This window comes from Oryctolagus cuniculus, chromosome 5 (genome assembly GCF_051225735.1).
Source record: "Oryctolagus cuniculus isolate XC-2025 breed Fujian yellow rabbit chromosome 5, ASM5122573v1, whole genome shotgun sequence".
NCBI lineage: Eukaryota > Metazoa > Chordata > Mammalia > Lagomorpha > Leporidae > Oryctolagus > Oryctolagus cuniculus.
Window position 1 is genome coordinate 137,134,541 of NC_142871.1, and position 10,869 is coordinate 137,145,409.

The 10,869-nt window shown below is 34.0% G+C and overlaps 1 long non-coding RNA gene across 1 annotated transcript; it reads left to right on the forward strand.

The window, feature by feature from the left end:
* Positions 1-302: 302 nt before the first annotated feature.
* On the forward strand, positions 303-10,147 carry LOC127488063 (uncharacterized). The gene is made up of 5 exons (XR_016233462.1): positions 303-625; positions 3,837-3,857; positions 4,970-4,996; positions 6,296-6,322; positions 8,989-10,147. It is a non-coding gene; the product is annotated as an uncharacterized LOC127488063 (long non-coding RNA).
* Positions 10,148-10,869: the final 722 nt, after the last annotated feature.

Genomic DNA, 10,869 nt, shown 5'->3' on the forward strand with positions numbered 1-10,869 from the left:
CCCTCCATTTCATCATTCCCTATCCTTTTTTGTTCAGTTATTCCTTTCCTTCCCTGTAAATACTGATTTATTCTGGATCAGATTATTGACATACAAGCATATAAAACAAAGTGATATTTTGGTACTGTGGTGGCCAGTGACTTAGAGGCATCTGAACTTGGATTTATTCCAGGATCAGTTGCCCAAGAGTCTGTAACTCAGAGTTGATGGTGACTCAATACAACATAGCTACCATGATAATGAGAATCAATATCATATATTTACTTGAAACCAAGACAGTGTTGAAGATAAGAACTCTAATAATAAAAGCTTAAATAACATAAAAGTAAAATAAAAATATATTATATAGTAACCATCAGAACTAATATTTCTATTTTTGTCAATGAAGCAGATTTTCTCCTTTTCTCATTTCATTCTGTATAGCATATTAGTTAAACAAAAACACTTTTCCAGCACCATGTATGAGTGTATATGTGTGTGTGTTTTTGTGTGTGTCCATATCCCGAGTTTTAACTTTGCATTGCATTTTTCATAAGTTGGAATTTTATTAACCTTGTTTTCCATTACAAGAATATTTATATTTATTTTTCCATCTTATTTTCAGATGAACTTCAGAGACATAATGGTCAGTACCATGACAGCTCTTTATTCCCCTATCACTTTAAAATAACTAATTTCTTGATGTCTTTAACTTTCCATCTCTCTTTACTTACATGTCTTCAGCTCTCCCTTCTCCAGATACCTACTTCTATTCTTCCATCTTCATTTTTTTTTTGGTTATGGGCCTCCCTCATGTTATCTCTATTTCTGTTTCCTTATCTTTTCCATTCTGTATTCCATTTATGTATTTTCCATTTCTGTATTACAAATACTTCTGAAGTTTATGATTTTGGTGAGATCATGCACATTAAGCCAAAAGGCACATAGTTTCCATTTAATGTATATAATTTCTGGAAAACTTCTCTTGATTTAGGAACTTTATCAGATATTCCAATCTAGAAGTGCCCGTTACTTTGCACATTACACCTCCCTTACCTTAAGAAATGACAAATAAATTCCAAACTTGTTTGTGATGAATTTACTTCATACATATTTTCATTTCATGTGATTTAGTTATTGAATAATGTGATTTTCCTCTCTGGAATGAATATGAGGTAACAGCATCATATTTTTTCCATTTAGAAAATTGTTCCCAGAGTCATTTTATTTTTTGAATACTATACTCTTCCTCCGTAGAGAGAGGAATATTCTGAAAAATCCAGCAAAGATGACAAAAGAATCAAGGAGAAATAACACAATAAAATGGATTTCTTTAAGAATGTAGGGCCAATAAAAGTTAAATATCATATAAAAAGTTGAAGTGTTATAAAGTGCAAAAATTGCCAATGTACAATAAAAATATCTATGAATTTTAGATTATGAGCTCATATTTCCAAAAGTATATATAAGCTATTTAAGGAATATCCCTGAAGCCTAAATTCATATATTTAAAAGAGATGGAATAAGAAAGTTTAAAGCACAGTTTTCAAACATTTTGTTCATGTAATTCTTAAAATAATTGTGGAAAACTAAGTCTACCTTAAACAACTTAAATATGACCTCAAAAATCTTCATCATAAATTTCTCAGTGAATTATTTGTTTATTATTTAAATAAAAGTATCAGTTTTATTTTATGTGCATAAAATGCGTGACATACATTTTCATTGTAATTATGAATTTCATAGCACTTTTAACTTGGTTTGCACATGCTTAATTTTGTATTGTTTATATAAGGTGAACAAATTTCGTGTATTTCATATATACAGATTACAAGCATAGTGGTAATGCTCCACTCAACACTCCCTCCTCCTTCCTTTCTTATTCTTTCTTGTTTAATTTTATTTCTCTGAAACACTTGAGTCAGTGGCCTATATCAATGCTTTTTAAACTTTATTTAAGGTGTGCAAGTTTCATGTATTTCATGTGTATAGATTTAGGAACATAGTGATACTTCCCATCCTAAACTTCCCCCTGCCCATGCCCCAACCCTTCTTTCTCTTCCCTCTCCTATTCCCTCTCTTAATTTTTACAAATATTTATTTTCAGTTTACTTTATACTCATAAGGTTAAACCTTCGCTAAGTAAAGTTTAACCAATAGTAAAAAGAAAAAAAAAAACACTGTTTCTCTACAGGTGAGAGAAAGGCTATAAAAAAATCATCAAATCTCAAAATTTCAGTTTAGCTCTAATAGAGTACATTTTAGGTACTATATTAGTTACCCCAGATCAGTGAAAACATATTGTATCTATCTTTTTGGGACTGGTTTAAGGAATATCCCTGAAGCCCAAATTCATGTATTAGAGAAGAGATGGAATAAGGAAGTTTCAAGCACAGTTTTCAAACATTTTGATCATGATTTATTTCACTAAGTATAATGATTTACTCCATTTATTTTCTTATTTTTTAATCAAATATTTATAGGCTAACAAATTGTGTTTTTATTTGTAAGATAATAAAAATAGGAAGGGCCTTAATTAAAACAATGTCACCAGATTTTGGAACTTCTCCTGAGATAAATAATAAAAACTACAGAATAACTATTTATCAAAGATAATTTTAAAAGTTCTGTCAACTGACAACTCAATTAAATCCTAATGAAATTTTATTAAATGGGAAGAATTAGAGACCATGAATCTTGCAAAAATATTGTGCCCAGATGTTATAGTAATCTGTTCCCTTATTGTTTGTGATATCTTCTGAGAAGCCTTTGGAGGTTATCAGAGCCTAAGAGAAAAGATGGGAGAGATGGAAAAAGACCTGGAGCCAGAAACTCAATCTGGGTCTCCCATGTGGTAGCAAGGACTCAATAACTGAATAATCACGGCTGCTTCCTACAGTGCACATTAGCAGGGAGTTGGATTCAGAAGTGGAGCCAGGATCCAAACTCTTTGATATGAGATTGCTCCAAATGCCTAATTCATTTTTTAAATGCCATATTTATATCTTTATTTGAGAGGTAGAGACAGAGAGGTATCATCTTTTAATCCCATTTTTCCACTTTTTGAATACCTTCAATTCATATGTCTGTGTATGTGTGTTGGATTAGTTAAATTACTTCAATACTTTAATCTATAAAGTATGTATGTATGATATAAATCCTAGGTAGTTCTTCTTTTCCATCATTTACATTCTTCTGTCCTGTTTCAGCTTTTCTAATATGCCACTTTTTCAAGTTTCTAAGTTAGAAATGTGCTTCCTTGTCACTTTGTTGATTTTATCATGACTATGTTTATGCTATAAATTATATTTATTCTACCAATTTATACTTTACACTAGAAAATTTAACTCATTTTCATTTTCTTTGTTGGTTCATATTGTCCCTTCACTTAACATTTTGAAATTCTATTTAGGTGCAAAATCTTAATTTTAAAATATGCATGGATTACAATGTATTGTTTTGATTCATGTTGACATTGTATAAGGACTCAGCAGGCTAATTAACATATCTGTTATCAATTTATTTTTGCAGTAAGATTATCAAATATCTTTAAGAGAAATTTTAAATTTACATTGTTATTAAGTGTGGTCACTATGTAGTCTAAAACATATTCCTCCAATTTAACTGAAACTTTGTACATTTTGATGAATCTCATTCCTCTTCCTTTTCCTTCTTCTCCCCTTCAGCTGCTGGTAATTAACTTTCTACTGTATGATATTGGTTTTTTATGATTTCACATGTGAAAGCACACGATATGTGTCATTCTGTGTCTACTTACTACAGTTAACATAACATACTCTAACTACATCTATGTTGTTCCTTGACATTTATATGAGTTTTTCCATTTTATTTTTCAGAAGAACTTCAGGGAGAGATTGGTAATTTTTGACTGTTTTTCTTATTGACAGATTTCTTAGATCTTTTTGCCATCTCTACTCTTCACTTCATCACTATCCTCTCTTTGCTTTTCCTTCTTGTGGATTTCAAATTAGGCTATGTATTTTCTTTTTTGGCTTCCTGAAATTATCTCACATTAAATTTCCTTCCCTCTCTTCCTTTCATCTCTATTCCTTTCTGTGCTATATATCCTTCTTCTTCTCTCTTGGAGATAATTGATATAAGTTTATTATAAGGTCATGAGATGAAAATGATTAGGTCAAGAGGAAAATAGCTGTTTCCACTCAATGGAAAACTCACTTTAATTGTGTTCCACAACACATCTTCTCTAGTAGAGAGTTCATTATTTTTTCACATGATGATGTCTTCACTCTTACCTATGGATATCAGACTATGGGTATGAGAGAAATAAATTCCTCCTTTTATTTGCCTTTTAAATGTTTGTATAAACTAATATTAAGCGTAGTCTTGAGACTTGCTGATCCATATCATTTGACAATATTTTTAAATATTCAAAAATGTTAAATATTTTTCCATGATTTTTCCGACAATTTTCTCTTTTCAACCATAGTTACTACTCTACTGCTTTTTCTTCCTTTTAGTTTACTCAGTTATAAATTGTTCTTCTTTCATGACCTAGGTATGCATTGTTATTCATGTAAATTCCATTGGTAATATATCTTTAAAATCTAAGACTTTGTTCTTTAAGATAGTTCTACAAATTTTAATATCACATTATAGGAATTTCAAGGAATCTCAAAAAAATGTGTTGAAAGTGTGAATTATGAAAAATTGTACATAGATTTCAAAATTTTTTGCACCAAAAATAAAACAAGTTTTCATTTCATTTCATACAAGATTTCTGAAGCATCTTTTATTTAACCATTCATATATCAGGCAGTTTTCTTCCAATTGGAGTGAGGTATTCATTTGGAATATACTTTAGAGTTTTCTTTTTTTGCTAATGAAATGAATAAGATGTGTCCAGTGTTGCAGGCACAAACACTGGCAGATATATGGTTTAGATTGTGTATTCTTCATAATATTAACAAAACTTATCTCATGAAGTGATGTTTTGTATTTTTTCTCTCAGATAGGAGGAAGGCTCAATATAAGTCTGGTAAGTAATTATTATCTCTTGGAAACCTCCATTTCTTTATCTCCCATGGGATCAGTCCATATCTAAGTACTATAGCAATTATACGATGCATGCTGACATTGCTTCTCTCAGAATAGGCTCAATTTAAGTTCAGTGAGTAATCATTCTCTCTCAAAATAATTCCATTTCTCTGCCTCTTTTGGATTCAATCCCTATATTAACCTCTATAGTAATTGGTTATGATACAGAAATGCAACAAAAATGCCTATTTGGCAAAGAAGAATTTGGGGCACAATCTTGACAAATTTTTTCCACTGTTTAAGGAATTTTATTAAAGTAAGAATTTTATAATCCAAATTATGTTTCCTTTCTCAGTCATAACTTCTGTTCCTTAAAATAGAGCTGACATTCTGTGCTATTATACAGTAAAGAATTATAACTTTAAAGAAAGGAGTGCTGTACATTTTTTATTTTGCTGAAAAATCTTTTTTCCAGGGTCTATAAAACATTAATTTGTCTTTATATTTTACTATTTTTGTTTTTGTTTTTGTTATTGTTGCTTTTAAATCAATAAGTAATCTAGGAGTAGCATTATGCTTGCTAGACCTGGCAATTGCTTGGTACATAGAGTTCAAAATTTCTTCTCTTTTTTAAAATTAATTTCATATTTTGCAATGTTTACTTCTTAATATTTAAATTTTTATGCTTATATATTTTTCTCTGGTGATGTATGAGTTTCTCTGCATTGTCCCTGATCATTTCTAAGCAATTAGAACACCAGTGGCACTGCTCACTGTTTTCCGGGCAGCTGCTTTAGTTGAAGGGCTTGTGGTACAGCTACAGCTCCACCAGTTTTACAGCAGACAGACTCTGGAGACTCAAGCTATGAAGAAGTTCTGAATTATTACTCTCCAACCACATGGCAGTGATTTTACCAGCAAGACTAGAGTGCATGGCTTTAGAGACACCGTAGGAGCCAGCAAGCACACTACTTTGTATGTATCCAGAAGACACAAAGTCATTGTGACTCAGCTTTCTTTACGCCCTTCCTTGCACTCTTCACTCTTTTTTCTTTCCTGCATTTCATGCTCCCACCTTCAGGCGTCTTCCTTTTATTACTTTTATGTTTCTACATTTCTTCCACTTGATCATTTTTCTCATCGTGTCTTTGAAATTTTAAATGTCGGATTATAGGTCAGAAAATTAAAGTACAAAAGATGTACAGGAGAAAATAAGAGAAAAAAAGGGTAAATGAGAAGGGGAATGAGAGAAGACTTAGAAGGAAAAAAGTAAAGGGTTTCCTGTTTTCTTCTCTTGCAGACTGGAGGAAAACAGTGTTATACCCTGGTGAGTGACTTGGTTTCTAAAAATAACCCATTGCAACTTACTATTTTATTTCTTTTAATATTTTTTGTTCTACTTAACCATTTGTTGAACTCTTTAATTAACACACAATTATTCTTATGTGTTTAAATTTAACTGAAAAGTTATCCCTGTTAAATATAAGAATGGGAATAAGAGAGGGAGGAGAGGTGCAGTTCGGCACATGCTCAATCAGACTTACCCCTAATGGTAGAGCTAGAAACGTGCCAGGGGATTCCAATTCAATCCCATCAAGGTGGCATGCATCAGTGCTATTTTACTTGTTAAAGTGATTAGTTTAAGTTCATAATTGTTCAAAAAGATAGTGTCAAAGGGATTACATAAATAAGACCAGTGTCTGCAAATAATAATTGATAGAATTAACAGGAGAGAGTGATCCTACATGGGAAACGGGATACACAGCAGACTCATAGAATTGCAAATGCCCTCAACAGCACTCTGGCCTCAGAATCAGCCCTTAAGGCATGCGGATCTGGCTAAAAAGCCCATGAGAGTATTTCAGATATGGAAGGCCAAGACACCGGCAAAAAAATGACCTAAATGAAAGACCTCTGTGAGTGCAATCTGAGTGGAAAGAATAGGCCATCAAAGAAGGAGGTACCTTTTTCTGAAGGGAGGAGAGAACTTCCACTTTGACTATAGCTTGTCTAAATAAGATCAGAGTTTGTGAACTCAAGAGACTTCCATAGCCTTGGCAGCTCATGACAAGAGCTACAGGTTGATTACTGACATCATAATTAAGAGTGTCAATTGTTAAATGAACAACAGGTGTCACTGTGCACTTAATTCCCATGTAGGATCTCTGTCCATAATGTGAAGTACTTTGTGAATTAACGGTAAAACTACTACTCAAACAGTACTCTATACTTTGTGTTGTTTTGTGAGTACAGTGTGTTGAAATCTTTACTTAGTATAGAGTTGATCTTCTGTAGATAAAGATAATTGAAAATGAATTGTGATGAAGAATAGGATGGGAGAGGGAGTGGGAGATGGGATGGTTATGGGTGGGAGGGAGGTTATACGGGGAAAAGCCATTATAATCCAAAAATTGCATTTTGGAAATTTATATTTATTAAATAAAAGTTGAAAAAATAACCCATTATTGAAGATACTATAAATGAACATCTTCAATATACAAAACATTACAAAGGAAAAGAAATCCAAATCATATCTCTCATAACATACTACACATTGGGGTGTGTATTTTGGCACAGAACTTTAGCTATGGCTTGGGACAGCTGCATCTCACACTGGAGTGCTGATATGATTTCAAGTTCCTCTGATCCAATCCAGCTTCCTAGTGATACAACTGGGAAGGTTCAGGTTTTGGCCCAAGTTTTGTTTCCCCACCTCCCTCATGGGAGACGTGCATCGAGTACTGGGCTCCTGGTTTCAGCCTAGCCCATCCTCAGTCACTGTAGTAGATAGAAAAGCTCTCTCTTTCGCTCTCTCTCTCTCTGTATATGTGTGTGTATGTGTGTATTTCTCTCCTCAACCCCATAATTTTACCTTTTAAATAAACTTAAAATTTTTTTAACTTTTATTTAATGAATATAAATTTCCGAAGTACAGCTTATGGATTACAATGGCTTCCCCCCCATAACATCCCTCCCACCCACAACCCTCCCCTTTCCCACTCCCTCATCCCTTCCATTCACATCAAGATTCATTTTCGTTTCTCTTTATACACAGAAGATAAGTTTAGCATACATTAAGTAAAGATTTCAACAGTTTGCTCCCACACAGAAACATAAAGTGAAAAATACTGTTTGAGTACTAGTTATAGCATTAAATCTCAATGTACAGCACACTAAGGACAAAGATCCTACATGAGGAGTAAGTGCACAGTGACTCCTGTTGTTGACTTAACAAATTGACACTCTTGTTTATGGAATCAGTAATCACCCTAGGTTCTTGTCATGAGCTGCCAAGGCTAAGGAAGCCTTTTGAGTTCAGCGACTCTGATCATATTTAGACAAGGCCATGGTCAAAGTGGAAGTTCTCTCCTCCCTTCAGAGAAAGGTACCTCCTTCTTTGATGACCCGTTCTTTCCACTGGGATCTCACTAGTGAAGATCTTTCATTTAGTTTTTTTTTTTTTTCCCCAGAGTGTCTTGGCTTTCCATGCCTGAAATACTCTCATGGGCTTTTCAGCTGGATCCGAGTGCCTTTAGGGCTGATTCTGAGGCCAGAGTGCTATTTAGGACATCTGCCATTCTATGTGTCTGCTGTGTATCTCACTTCCCATGTTGTTAACACATAATGTGACTGAAACATTAAATTTTAATATTTTTAAATTTGAGTATCACCTTATATTTGAGAGAAGACAGAATAGTAACTAGATACTAATTTGTGAAGAAAGAAAACAAAACAAAAATTTTCAAGTCAAATTCACCATAAATAGACCAAAGACTATTATCTTGAATAATATTTAAATGAGGAAATAATTGGCATAGGTCAGGTCCTTAAATCTGACATAATTTGGCAGGCTATAAAATGAAGGGCAAGGATATAAATAGAATTTTGTTCAGTTGCTATTATTTTAAACTAAACCTGGGGAATTAATACTCTAAATGGTCAGGTAGCTTTCTTTCTCAGATGGTGGTTCTCATTTTGATATATTTCTTGCAGATTGGAGGAAAGAAGAGTTCCAGGCTGGTGAGTCTATGATGGTGTACAGGGATCCACATCTTTGTGGGTAGTCTCACACAAAGATGGGTAGAGGTTAGCAGAATTCACCTTGGGCCAGAGAAGCTCTCACAGAATAGCTTCTCTAGCCCCGGACTACTGAGACTTTCCCTAGTTAGATGATGATGATTCTCTTGTCTTTGCAGTAAACGTGACCCTGGATGCAGAAACCGCCCATCCTGCGCTCTTCCTGTCTGAACAGAGACGTGTAACATGGCAAGAAGAGAAGGAAGATCTCCCTGACTCCCCACAGAGATTTCATTCCCTGCCCTGTGTGCTGGGTCAGCTGAGTATCACCTCGGGGAGATACTACTGGGAGGTAGATATTGGGGACACAGCTTCCTGTGATCTGGGAATCTGTAGGGACAATGTAACAAGGAAGGGGCAAGTCACAATATCCCCACAAAATGGTTTCTGGGCCATCAGGCTTTATGAGGAGGAGTACTGGGCTCTCACTTCCCCAGAAACTCATCTTACTCTGAGAGTGTCCCCCTGTAGGGTGGGGATATTCCTAGATTATGAAGATGGAGAAGTGTCATTCTATAACATGACAGATGGGTCCCATATTTACACCTTTACCCAGATTTTGTTCCAAGGTGCCTTAAGACCTCTTTTCAGGCTTTGGAACTCTGACTCAGGCACCTTGACCATTGTCCACTGAAGGAGAACAGAGTGATGTTGTAATTCAGAAGTGTACCCTGATCACAAAATGAGAGTCCTAATGTTGATTGCAATTCTACCTAACAATCCAAAAATTGCATTTTTGTTTTTCCTTATTTGTTAATTGTCAAAATGAAGCTGAGGGGCACAGATTCTGATTTTGCATTATATTCACTTTTTTTCTCCCTTATTAATAGATCTCTTGACCTGAGACAGCCTGGTTTAAAAATTAGATTTCCTAACTCCTCGGTTGCATGTGACTAGATGTTGGCCAGTTTAATATATGTTGAATTGTGCAATGTGATTTCCAAGATTTGCCTTTAAAGGGAAATGGTATGTCTTTCTATGCTGTTTACTTTTTCTCCTGGCTCGATATGACATGATGGATATTTACTTGAAGCATATTATTGAGCATGAAATAAAACATGATTACATAAAGTTAGTATGATTTTGACAAGTTATTGTATCTACTCTTGTTTAACACAAAACATCTTTTCTTTGGATAATAAAACTTTATCTTTAAGCCATTTGTGTATTTTTGTGTGTTTTATTATGAGATCTAACTCTAATTGGCACACACTCTTTTTCAGGATAGCAGCAGACTTCCACAGTTGAATATTAAAGTGAAACAGGAGGTTTAATGTCCTGACCTGCATAGTTCACTTTTCTACTCATCCAGTGCTTACATCTCATTAGACTTTCATTTTTTTCCTGGTCTGTCAGTCTCTCATGACTGCAATTCCCATCCTTTCCTACTTAAATAATAATGGTTAATAACTTCAAATATTTCCTTACTAGTAAATGAAAGCCCTGTCCTTGTCCTTCTGTGACATCTTCTTATCAAGACCCAAATATGGATGATTCTATCCGCTGCTCACACTAACAGCTTAACCTGCTATAAAATCATACAGATGATCACACTGGTACCTTATATACTTGTTGTATCTTTCACAACTTGGATGTCAACACTATTTCCCATACTTTTCGAGCTATCTACATTCCCTTAATTTTGTCTATAAAACTTTAAAAGAGCCCACTTACTATAACTTTAATTTCTACTCTTCCTTGTTCTCAATAAAGTACTGTGTTCTCACTTAGAAAATCAAAGTAATAATAACTAGAATCCATCAGAGAGGAACTGTCTGATTATTATAACAAAATATA